Here is a 12809-nt window from a genome sequence, read left to right on the forward strand (position 1 = left end):
CTTCATCATTCATACGTGTCATCCTTGCTACATTCACCCATTTTTTTGAAACATTCACTAGACAAAACTTGCCTCTCTACTCTCACTTTGCTTTTCAAGTGATACTTGAAGAAGTTGATGAGAGATTGACCAGAGAGGAAAGTGCTTGTCTCTAATCCTTTCAGACACGTCCACCAGATACATTGTTTCGCCATAGTCACAAGTATGATGAAAATAGCTCTTCCTTCCCATTTGAAGGAAGGAGGCGTGATGATATTGATGATAGACTTGGCTGATAAACTGACTCATCCCACACGTGACAGCAGTCATTCGACATAAGCTCACAGGTCGGAAATGGTTGGACACTGCACGAGTGCGTGCAGAATGGTTTCATCACTCTGACCGCATCTCGGGCAGGTTGGCCCCGTGTTTCTCGAGCCATGTCTATAGAGCTTATCCCGAACGGGTAGTGCTTTTCGGTAGCACTGACAGGCCAGGGATCTCTGGAAGTTGTCCATAGGTCCTAGCCCAAAAGTCGTCTTGAACAGGCAGGTCAGGTATTCCTTGTTGACGCCCAGGTTTGCCCTGAGATCATCGTCGTGCCTCCCCTTCACTAATAGAATGCTTTGGTTGTATTGAAGTTGCTCAAGATCGACCCGCGATGGCATAGTTGCTTGAGAGCAACGCGATACTTGTGGTGCCATTCGCCCTTCCTCGGCCTCTCTTTTTGATCCACGACTGCAGTTTGGACATGGAGATGAGCTGCGGGAAAGCGTGCCTCACAAACGGTGACCACACCTGTTCACCATCGTCTATGTAGAGCCGGGGGTGTCGCAGTCTCAGCGCATGTCTGTGCATTATCAACCACGGCATGCCCAGCCCTCCTTTTAATGGGTGTTGACAACAAATGGATTGCCTGACCATCGGGATGCATCTTTTCCACAAGAAGCAGAAGAGAATGCATTCTAGTTTGGTGATGGTAGGGTCGGGACAAGGCATGACGGTCAGGCAGTAGTAGATGATGGATGCGATGTATGTGTTTGCCACCTCTGCACAACCTTTTAGAGACAGTTTCCTCTCGGCCCATTATCAGGCGAGAGTGACCACCCTACTCATTATCTTGTTCCAGTTCTTCTCCATTTGGAGGTCCGGAACAAACCAGACCTCGAGCAACTCGACCGGACCATCAATCCAGTGTCCTATGATGGAGGCGCTGGTGGACGGCATGGGCTTGGTTCTCCATGTACCGAGCTGCAAGCTCACTAACTTTTCTCGGATGATTATTGCTCCTTTACCACTTCGTAGTCTTTCAGTGTCTCACCGACCAGCTCCATGTGCTTGTGGCTAGACACTATGATGGTGACATCGTCCGCGTATGCAGACATGCTTGTCCCGCATCCCAATTCTCGCAGGATGCCCCTCAGAGTCACCAGAGTCAATACGTATAGAAGTGATGAGAGGGGGGCATCCCTGACGGACCGAATGTGCAATGTCAAAAGGTCTCGATAGATGTCCATTTATGCAAATTACTGAATGAATGCCTCTGTACAAAGCAGCTATCCAGCTGCAGAAGACGGGACCAAAACCAGCCTCTTTGAGGACAGCCTCCAAATATTGATGGTCTACCCTATTGAAAGCTTTCAATTGTTCCAAATTGATCTGGGCCCTACCCGTGCCAGGTTCCTTAACTACCTTGTATATGATGTAGCACATCAGTTGTCATGGATGATGCGTCCTGGCACGGCGCACTTTTGTGCCTTGTTGTCGAGTTTCTCGATGACAAGGCCAACCTCTTGGCTAACACCTTGACCAAAATTTTCAAGTCTGCATTAAGTAGAGTGATGGGCCTAAAGTTATCTATTACGTCCCCTTTGTTTAGATCTTTCTTCAGCAGTGTTATGGCTCCTCGGCTCACAAAACCAGGGATGCTCCCGTTTTGCTGCGCGTTGCAGTAAACTACTGCCAAGAAATCTCCAAACAAGTCTGGCATACAACTGTAAAGCTCATAGGATAGACCATCCAAACCTGGCGATTTGTCCCTCGAGCAATCTGCCATCGTGTCCCGCACTTCCGCCACCATGATGGCACCTTCGCAGTGCCCTGCCTCTCTTGTCAAGAGTCATGGCAGGCTATGTATGTAGGTACTGAAGTCCACCCTGCGTTCTCTCCTGCCACTCGTCCCGAACTGTTGGGCAAAATTCTGTTGAAAAGCCTCACACATTTTACTTGGCTTGAGTAATTCATGCCCCTGTTCACCTACCAGAGACCGAATTGTAGCTTTGTTGCCTTGTTGCACCTCTGCCACCTGGGCCTCTTATGTGGTTCCAAATAATAATGACAATAATAATAATAATAATAATAACAACAACACCAACACCAGATATTCTGCTCAAAACCACAAATTTGCGTGTTAGTTGTTTGACCTTAATCAGGTGAGCATGTCCATAGTGGCTGACGATATGTGCATCTCTGATCACAAGCAGAGTAATGGGGGAGCATCATAAGCATGTTTTGAGATGGATTCTTTAGGGGCTTGAATAATTCACCCCTGGAAACAAAGGTATTTTTATTTGTCATCCTTAGACCACCCTTATATAGGAACTTTTGAGCAGGAATGACTAATTGATCTGAAAAAAATTCTAACTTGGTTCCATCTGCAAGACCATGTACTGTCTATTGTGAAATGAGGTCACCATGTTCCACACAATTGGTTGTGATGCATATAATTGGTGTACCCTTATCAGGTGCGTTGTCATGATGAGTATATTGCTTTTTCCATATTTGTACCCCAGCATCACTTTGGCATATACTGTTCATCATCATCATCACTTAACGTCTGCTTTCCATGCTGGTATGGGTTGGACGATTTGACTGAAAACTGGTGAGCTGCGGGGCTGCACTAGGTTCCAGTCTGATTTTGCAGGGTTTCTACTACTGGATGCCTTTCCTAATGCCAACCACTCAGAGAGAGTAGTGGGTGCTTTTTACGTGCTACTGGATGGGTGCCATTGACCTGACATCAGTATCACTCACAATTATGATCTTAATTGGCTTGACAGGTTAACATAAGCACTGTATATTGCCAAGGGTCTTGGTCACCTGACACTGCCTCCATGGGGTCCAATGCATGAATGTTGCTTTTTATATGCCACCGGCATGGATGCCAGTCAGATGGCATTGGTATTGGTCACGACTCTGATTTCATTCAGTTCAACAGGTTTTCACAAACACAGCATATTGCCCAGTGATTGAAGGGTGCTTTTAATGGGCCACTTAAATGACATTGGCATCAGCCATGACTATGGTCTCACTTGGGTCTTCTCAAGCATGGCATATCGTCAAAGTCTTGGTCATTTGTCATTGTTTCTGTGAGGCCCAGCATTTGAAGATTATGCATCACTACCTCATCCCACGTCTTCCTGGGTCTATCACTTCCACAGGTTCCCTCCATCATTAGAGTGCAACATTTCTTCACACAGTTGTCCTCATCCATACACATCACATGACCATATCAGTGCAGTCATCTGTCTTGCACACCACATCTGATGCTTCTTATGTCCAACTGTTATCTCAGGAGTGCTTGCACTCTGTTATGCACACACACTGACATTACACATCCAATGGAGCATACTAGCTTCATTTCTTTCAATGTTGTTATTATTATTTGTTGTTGTTGTTGTTGTTATTATTATTATTATCATTATTATTATTATTATTATTATTATTATTGTTCAGTAGTTTTATTTTTATTGCATGCTTTCACTTCACTACCGAGCGCAGCTCTGTGTGCCTTGGGTATGTGCTGTGATTTGTTGTGATGCTCTGATGGTTATTGTATGGAAAGTGTTCTGCGTAGGATGTGTGCAGTGCCTAGTAGTGCAATTTTCTGTATGTTATATGTGTTTGTAAGTCCTGGTGTTTTTGTTATGTATTTATCGGAATATTTTTTTATCATGCCTCATGCACCTACTATGATAGGAATTGTTTCTTTTTTTTTTATTCCACATTCTGGTTACCTCTATTTCCAGGTCTTTGTATTTTGAAAGTTTCTCCATTTCTTTTAGAGATACATTGTCATCTGCCGGTATTGATACATCAATTAGAAAGCATTTTTTTTTTTATGATCTCTGACAACTATATCTGGTCTGTTGGCATTAATTTCTCTATCTGTGTGTTTCGGCATATCCCAGAGTATGGTTGCTTTCTCGTTTTCTGTGACCTTTTCTGGTGTGTGCCTATACCATCTTTTTTCTGTTGTTATTCCATAATGTTGGCATAGCTTCCAGTGTATGTAGGTTCCAACTCTGTCATGTCTGTGAATATATTCCTTCTTAGCCAGGACTGGGCAGCCAGAGATAATATGATTTATTGTTTCTTGTCCATCTCCACATATTCTGCAGTTACTTGTTATATTTCTTTTCATTACATGTTTTTGGTAATTTCTGGTGGGGAAGCTTTGGTCTTGTGCTGCAATTAAAAATCCCTCTGTCTCTGCTTTGAGTCCTGAGCTTCCCAACCATTGCTGGGATTTTTCTTTGTCTATTTATTTGCATTTAGTTTAGTGCAGTATTTACCATGAAGGGGCTTTTCTTGCCATCATTTTATCATGGTTCTTTGCTGTTCTATTTTTAGTTTGGATTTCATTTGTTTTATAGCTTTTGTTGTTTCTTCTTCTTCTTCTTCTTCTTCTTCTTCTTCTTCTTCTTCTTCATATTTATTAGGTGGTATGATTTCTTGTTTGTATTTGTCAGCTTCCTTAAATACTGAGAACAGTTTTTTGTTTTGCTCGTGTTTTGCCGCTATTTGTATCAGTTTTCCTTCCTTCTGAAGTAGATATTTTTGCAGTCCTATGGTGGTTATTTAATAGTAGTTTTTCAGCTGTATAAGGCCTCTACCACCTTCTATACGTTGTATATATAGTCTTTCTATGTTAGATTTTGGGTGATGCATCCTAGATCCTGTCATTATTTTTCTTGTTTTCCTATCTATTTTGGTCAGTTCATTTAGTGTCCAGTTAAGGATATTGTAGCTGTAACTTATAACTGGGACAGCTAAAGTGTTAATACCTATTATCTTGTTTTTAGTATTGAGCTCTGTTTTTAGTATTGATCTAACTCGTCTATAATATTCTTTTTTTATTTTCTCTTTCATTTGTGTGTGTTGTGTCTTATCTAGTTCATGGATTCCTAAGTATTTGTAAGTTTGGCTTTGGTCTAATTCTTTTATTTCATTGGTTTTATCTAGTGCGATGTTGCTACTCTTTACTAGTTTTCCTTTTTTCAGGGTTACTTTGGCGCATTTTTCTAATCCAAATTTCATATCTATTTCTTTGGTAAATCCATGAACTGTCTTTAATAGTGTTTCCAGCTGTTTGTCATTTGCAGCGTATAGTTTTAGGTCATCCATATATAAAAGGTGGCTGATCGTTTTGCCGTAACATTTATATCCGCATCCAGTTCTATTTAGCATATCAGATAGAGGTGACAGTGCCAAGCAGAAAAGGAGTGGAGAGAGCGTGTGTCCCTGGAATATTCCTCTTCTAATGGGGATGTCTTTGGTTTTCATGAGTTCCTCTTTTGTTTGGAGGTGTAGGACTGTTTGCCATTTATTCATAGAGTGCCCTATGAATTTTGTGATTGTTGGTGCTACTTTGTTAATGGCTAGTGTTTCGAGGATCCATGTGTGGGGGATGCTATCAAACGTCTTTTTGTAGTCGATCCAGGCCATACTGAGGCCTTTTTTCTTTCTGTGGCTGTCTTCAGTTATGGCTTTATTAATCATTAGTTGATCTTTACAGCCATATGAGCCTTTGCGGCATCCTTTCTGCTCTTCTGGAAACAGGTTGTTTTCGTCCAGGTGCTTGTTCAACCTTTGCGATATCACTGCAGTAAATGCCTTGTACATTGTAGGGAGACAGGTTATTGATCTGTAGTTTTCTGGTTTTGCTGTCTCATTTGATTTGGGAATTAAGATGGTTTTCCCCTTCGTGAGCCATTCAGGCATTGTCTCTGGCTCTGCTAGTATGCTGTTAAAGTTTTCAGCCAGCTTTTTGTGCATTCCTGTTTGATATTTCAACCAGAAGTTGGGGATCTTGTCATGCCCAGGTGCCTTCCAGTTGCTTAGTCTTTGCAGTGCCTGGGTGACCTCTTCAGTTGTTATGGGGGTCAAAAGTTGCTCAGATGCTGATTTTGTTGTTTTAATACTCCTTTTTTTTTGGTTGTTCGTTTGCCAACCATATTTCTCTCCAGAATCCTTCCATTTCTTCTGCCATTGGTGCTGCAGTGATATCTATTTTATTTTTGCCAAGTTCTTGGTAGAACTTTTTGGGGTTGGAGTTGAACTTTTTGTTTTGTTCAAAGAAGCGCTGCCGTTTCTCGTACTGGTGGATCCTGTGTGCTTTGGCAAGGATATCTTGCTTCAGCTTTCCTTTTATCTCAGGTAAATCGTTTTCTGTGATGTTATATTTGTGGAGTATTTTTGCTTTCCTTTTGTTGCTCAGTAGCGTTGATTGTCTACTGATTTCATTAAGAATCGACAGATCTTTTCTCATTTTTTGTATTTTGTTTTGGATGTTATTTATCCACAGGGTTTGTTTGGGTGGTAGTGCTCCTGTTTGGATGGGTTTGAGTGAGTATCCAGGTTCTTTTGTGGCTGCAGTGGCTGCTGCGTATACTAAGTCATTTAGCTCAGTGATATCGCTTTTTGTTTCAGTGGCTATCAGTTCCGTGACAGCTAGGTTTTTGCTGTTTATAATTGGTGTTGTTGTTTTGTCTATTTTGATTTTTGGGAGGTATGGTTGGTGGTCCATTTTGAGCTCTGTGGTTTTCAGTTCTTTGATTATTTTACTTTTTATATTATCATAATCATTAGGCTCCCTTGCGTTGTTTCCAGGTTTTAGATTTGTGTCGCTTTCTTTCTTATTTATATGTTTGTTTGTCGTGTTTTGGCTTGCTGTTTGTCGTGTATTATTATGCATCCTTACGATCTGGGTTTGTTGTTTTTTTGTTTACATCGTGTTTGTTGGGAATGTTACGTTTGTCTTCGTGTTTTACTGTTTCAGTGTTTATTATTATTATTATTATTATTATTATTATTATTATCATTATTATTATTATTATTAAAGTGAGGGATGTGATGGCAGAATGCTTGAGGGACAAATTGCCAGGTTTGGATGGTCTATCCTATGAGCTTTACAGTTGTATGCCAGACTTGTTTGGAGACGTCTTGGCAGCGGTGTACTGCAACTCGCAGCAAAACGGGAGCACCCCCGGTTTTGTTAGCCGAGGAGCCAACACATTTCTTTCAAGCGTATGCATGTCCTCAGCAGTCTCAACCCATGTTTCACTGCTGTGTAGTAAGGTTGTTCACACACAAGTATCATACAGTCTGCCTTTCACTCTGAGTGCGAGTTACTTTGTTACCAGGAGAGGTAGGAGCTCTCTGAATTTTGTCCTATTCTTATTCTAGCAGGTATGCTTTCAAAGCTATTGATTTGGTCACTTAGGTAAAAAAAAGCTATCGACTACTTCTAGTTTTCTCCCCTGGAATTTGATGGAATCTATTTTCTGTACGTTTCTGATGTTTGTTGTACCTGTGCACCTTCAACACACAAAAACTATCTGCCCTGTTAACTTTCCGCTGATATTGTTGCATCTCTGATGTGTCCATAACTTACACCAGGTACATCTTATGGAGTTCCTACTTATGCCTTTTCAACAGATCAATTGTGGCCATCTACCTTAAGAGATTTGTGATTTGTCCACCTTCCTACTTACTAAGACTTTGGTTTTTGCTAATTTAACTCTAAGGTTCTTTGATTCTAGACCTTGCTTCCACACCTGAAACTTTTTCTCTAGTTCTGGTAGTGATTCAGCTATAAGAGCAAAGTCATCAGCATAGAAGAACTCATAGGGGCAACCTGTCTTGAATTCCTCTGTTATCGCCTGGCGGACTATGATGAACAAGAAGGAACTGAGGTAAACCCCTACTTGGTGAACCCTTACTTGTACCCTGAATTCTTCTCTATACTCATTGCCAATCCTTACCTTACTGACACCTTACTCCCTGTACATGGCTTGTATAGCTCTCATCAACCACGTGTCTATCCCTAATTTCCACATTAACTGTGTCTCATGGGCAGGATATGCTTACTAGTCTTGTTTGATAATTGTCCTAGATGTATTATCTTCAACAAAATCATCCTTTGATAGGAACAGATAAAATGTATAACTAAACAAAAAAATACAAAAAATTCGCAATGTCTATAGACGAAAACACATACCAGATCAGTTGTCACTTGAATCAACAAGGGCTGCATCCCTCAAGGAGGAATCAGCCTAGGGTTGAAAAGTTTGCATTTGAAACAAGCTCTTCTCCAAATATGGACTTGAATAAGATTAATCTCAATCCAGTCCTTTTAAGTTCAGATGCACTAAGAAGACAAAGATCTAAATGTTACAAATGAACCTGAGAAACTTACAAGTAAGTGATATATACATTCTATTGCTCATTGGGCAAATCATCTGAATCCAAATACATGGTAAATTCTTTTAAGGTATGGAGAGAAAGAAATCTAGACATTAGACCAAACATGGATGAAAACAAACTTACAAATATAAGAGACATTCTTAGAAACAAATGATTACCAGATGCAGAATTAAATGAAATCAAGAGGAAAGTTGGAAAGATTTGAAAATATAAACACGAAGGAAGGATGAAAATGAATACATGACAGTAGAGAAACCTTAAAACTTCATGACCAATTTTGACCTATAATAAATTAGATCACTCAAAATCAGATGTGGATCACCTTTATTTCTCTGGATGAAGTAGAGTTAGAGGAATGATCGCGCTTGAGCTGCTGTGCAAAATATCAAATGTTGGGCTCAAACAATACCTTAAAACTTCAGATTACTGGATGTTGAAAACAGTTTCAGAATATGGAAGGAAGAAAAGTTTGCGATCAATCTTGAAAGAAACACTTTTCTGTGGGACAAACCCACTGTAGTTCAGACTTCTGCCACTAGAAGCCACTTGATGTAACCCTCAAGCACGAGTATGCTGGGCAGCGTCGTTGAGTGTAGTCCTACTGCCATGTGGTGTGTCTTTGTTTTTCAGTGCTTCTTCCCTGTGCATTGATCTTTGTGATGGCTGAAACGAAGAAACAGTATGTGTCCATGAATTTCTGTTTTCTACTGGGGAAAATGGCTGCCAAAACAGTTGTTATGCTTCAAGTAACTTACAAAGACACTGCCATGAGCAAAACACAAGTTTATGAGTGATTTCCACTTTTTAGGAATGGTCATTTGTCACTTGAAAACCAACTTCATTCAGGATATCCATTGACCTCCTGAATGATTAAAACCATCATGAAAATTCATGAACCGATCTTGGAATACCATCACTGACAGTTGACAAACTTGTTGATATGATTGGTGTGTCTTGGAGCTCCTGCCAACAAATTTTGAGCAAGGAATTGCGAATGAAAAGAGTTGCAGCAAAATTTGTGCCTCACTTACTCTCGGAAGATCAAAACCAATCACAACTGAATCCATGTCATGAACTGAAAGAATATTTAGAAATTGATCCAGACCTTTTTTTTTTGAAGGTCATCACTGGTGAGGAAAGTTGGTGCTATGGAATTTGCAGATGTGGAAGAGGTGAAGTGAAAAACAACAGAGATGTTAAAATGCATCATTTTGCAAGAGTTCCAGCACTGCTTTGAACAGTGGAAAATGCATCTGGAATGATGCATTGCTTGAAATGGAGAAAAGTGATCAAAGTGTAAACATATAGAACTGTGTGAATAAAATAATATTGCAAAATCCTGGCTTCTTTTGGGTACCCTCACATATATTATTTTCTACTCTAGGCACAAGGCCCAAAATTGTTGAGGAAGTGAGGCAGTCGATTAGATTGATCCAAGTATGCAACTGGTGCCTAATTTATCGTCCCAGAAAGGCTAAAAAAGTTAATCTTGGCGGAATTTGAACTCTGAACGTAAAGACAAACATATATATTACAACAGCCTTCTATTTTCATCTACCAAATTTACTCACGAGACATTGGACAGTCTGAATATTATAGTAGAAGACTAAAGTGCTGCTCAGTAGGACTAAAACCAAAACTATTTTGTTGTTAAATGAACTATTTAACTTCATAGCCATTCTTGCACCTATGCATACAAAGATCACTTAATAATCAGTTAAATCATAACTGAAAACTCTAGGATGAGAAAAAAGTGTCAGGTCTTGGCATAGGTTGATTGGTATCCAGAAGGCTTTTATAGTGTTCTCCACTCATGGATTCGTGAAACATTAGCCAATCACAAGTGGATACACCAACCATGTGAAATGAATGAGAAATAAATTTGGAGATTCAAACAGAAGAGGTAAACATAAAAATGAACAACATTGCTGTTAGAAGAAGAATATTCCACGTAGACTCTCTGTCCTCATACCTTTTCTGCATGGTATTGTTCCTCTGGAATAAATGCTAAGCCAGACTGACTATGGGTATAAGCATTTCGATAACAACTTTCTGTTATATATTAACTCTTAACATTCTATACAACAAATAGGACCAAACCATCTTCGTTTATGTTTGTTGTAAAGAAGGTTATGAACTCTCCAATCAAAGAAAATCATTTATGTTTTGCAATGTTTGTTATTAGCATCAACCCAATGTGTTGCTGAATTTTTGTGATTTTTCCTAGACTTTGTTTTATAGAAACTTATTTTTAAAAATTGTTATGGCAGATAAGTCTTTGAAGGTGATAACTAGAGGAATATATCTCTTTCATGCACACTCAATATCTGACTTTGATCTGTCGAATTTTTCATTGAGTAACTTGAACAAAATCTTGTCTGAAGAATGTTTAGACAGTGAGCCTTTTTGTTTTGTTGAATATCTTTTCTCAATTTTTTCTTCTTGTAATTTCAACAGTACAACTAAGAAGCTATAAAGATCTATCACTTTCTTCCAATGCTTTGAAATTTGGGCAGACTTGGGTATATTTATCATTGGGTTAACAATAATGAACTTAAAAATCTGCTTGAAAATGCACGTATTTTGTTTGTGATGTTTGTATGCCCATATTTATTACCAATATCTTTCTTTTCATCATTTTTTAAATATTGTATCTGTTTTCAGTTAATATTATGACATTAATTAACAATCTCATTTGTATACATAAAATTCAAAACAAATAAGACTAAGTCTTTTCTACAATACTGTCTATTTTGACAATAATCTGGCCATAATGAAAGACTTATAAACATTTGAATAAACAAACCCATTTGCAGATATTTTCTGCTCAGTTATTGCAGCACTGAGATTTTAACTTTGAAAATTTTCAATACAATGTTAAAAGTTAATGTACTTAAGTTGTATTCTGCACAGGAAAAGCAAGAAACCTTGCATGTGAGACATGGTGTACAGCTTTAATATGGAGATTAGTACAAAATACCTTCTAAAACAATGTACCAAAGCCACCTAAAAAGTGAGGGAAATATATAAAATATAGACATACCATGTTATACCTAAATAAATGTTAAATTGAGACAGATTTATAATTAGCAGATAACTTGCTATGTACAAATGAAAGAAAATGTTAGGGTAGAATATTACAAATTTATTAGATTAATTCTTAAAAAAGTTCATGCACATCAATACTTTTGCTGAATTGGTAATTAGTTATAGCTTAATATTCTCAACTGGATGCTAAATGATTTGGTTAGACCAGACTGGAAATAATGAATATTTATTTAGAATATGCCACTCAAAATCTGACATACGAATATTATATTCACCATGAATACTGGGATGTAGGGGTACTATGCATGTAGAAATCTATTATAAGATATCAAATGTGGGACTACAAAAGTATTTAAGAATAAAAGGAGACTAATACAAAGAGTGACAAAAGATGAACAAGAATAAAAGCAAAACTGCTTTTTATTTCTTATCAGACCATTAACTACAAAATTGAGGTTGAAATAACCTTCATCTGTGAGGATGATAGAAAAATAACAAGAGATATTGTGGAAACAAAAAGTTCAAAATGGAGGTAGAGAACTAGCATGATAAAATGATGCAAAGGAAAGACACTACATGGCCAATAGATGAAAAGGCTGAAAAGAAGAAAAAGGGCAATAAATAATAGGGAAAACTCAGGACTGGCTGAAAAGCTTAGAACTTACAGCTGAGACTAAATTATTTTTGATTTGTGGCACAAGAACAAAGCAACACACCAGAAACTGCAAAAACTTGTAACGAAGTTGGAAATGTAAAATATGTGGAGGTTGTAAAGAAATAATTAGTGCAGTCTATGACAAAAGGGAATATATGCATACCTGACAGAATTGGAGGTTTCATACATTTGACATTATGCCATTATTGTGAAATCATTGAAGGAAAGACGTGGTGCAAATATACACTACAAAAGGATTCTACAGAAGGTGAAAGTGACTGTACATATAGATTTACACAAGCAGTGATATTAAGTTAAATAACCCCAAGAAAGAAGAAAAAACCAAAAAAAAAGGCATCCTAACAGAAAGAAATAAGGTCACTTTCCAAGTATGAAGACATACAAGAAGAGATGTCTATAAGTATAATGTGATTGAAAACAAACAATCCCCCATAATATCAGCAACCTTGAGATAATACAAAGAATAGATGCATGATGAATACATAACCAAAACACCTGAATTCTCTCTCTCTCACACACACACACATACATGCTCATGCTATATACAGAAATCTCACTACTATGTACCGCATACATATTATATGAAACACTTAATGCAATGTAAGACAAATATTAAACA

General features: G+C 38.5%; 1 protein-coding gene across 2 annotated transcripts in view; it reads left to right on the top strand.

Moving 5' to 3' along the window:
* LOC115225143 (protocadherin gamma-A1-like) overlaps nt 1-12809 on the top strand; it is a 98259-nt gene that overhangs the window by 52516 nt on the left and 32934 nt on the right. The gene's annotated exons all lie outside the window — the stretch shown is intronic.

Source organism: Octopus sinensis, linkage group LG2 (assembly GCF_006345805.1).
Source record: "Octopus sinensis linkage group LG2, ASM634580v1, whole genome shotgun sequence".
Classification (NCBI taxonomy): domain Eukaryota; kingdom Metazoa; phylum Mollusca; class Cephalopoda; order Octopoda; family Octopodidae; genus Octopus; species Octopus sinensis.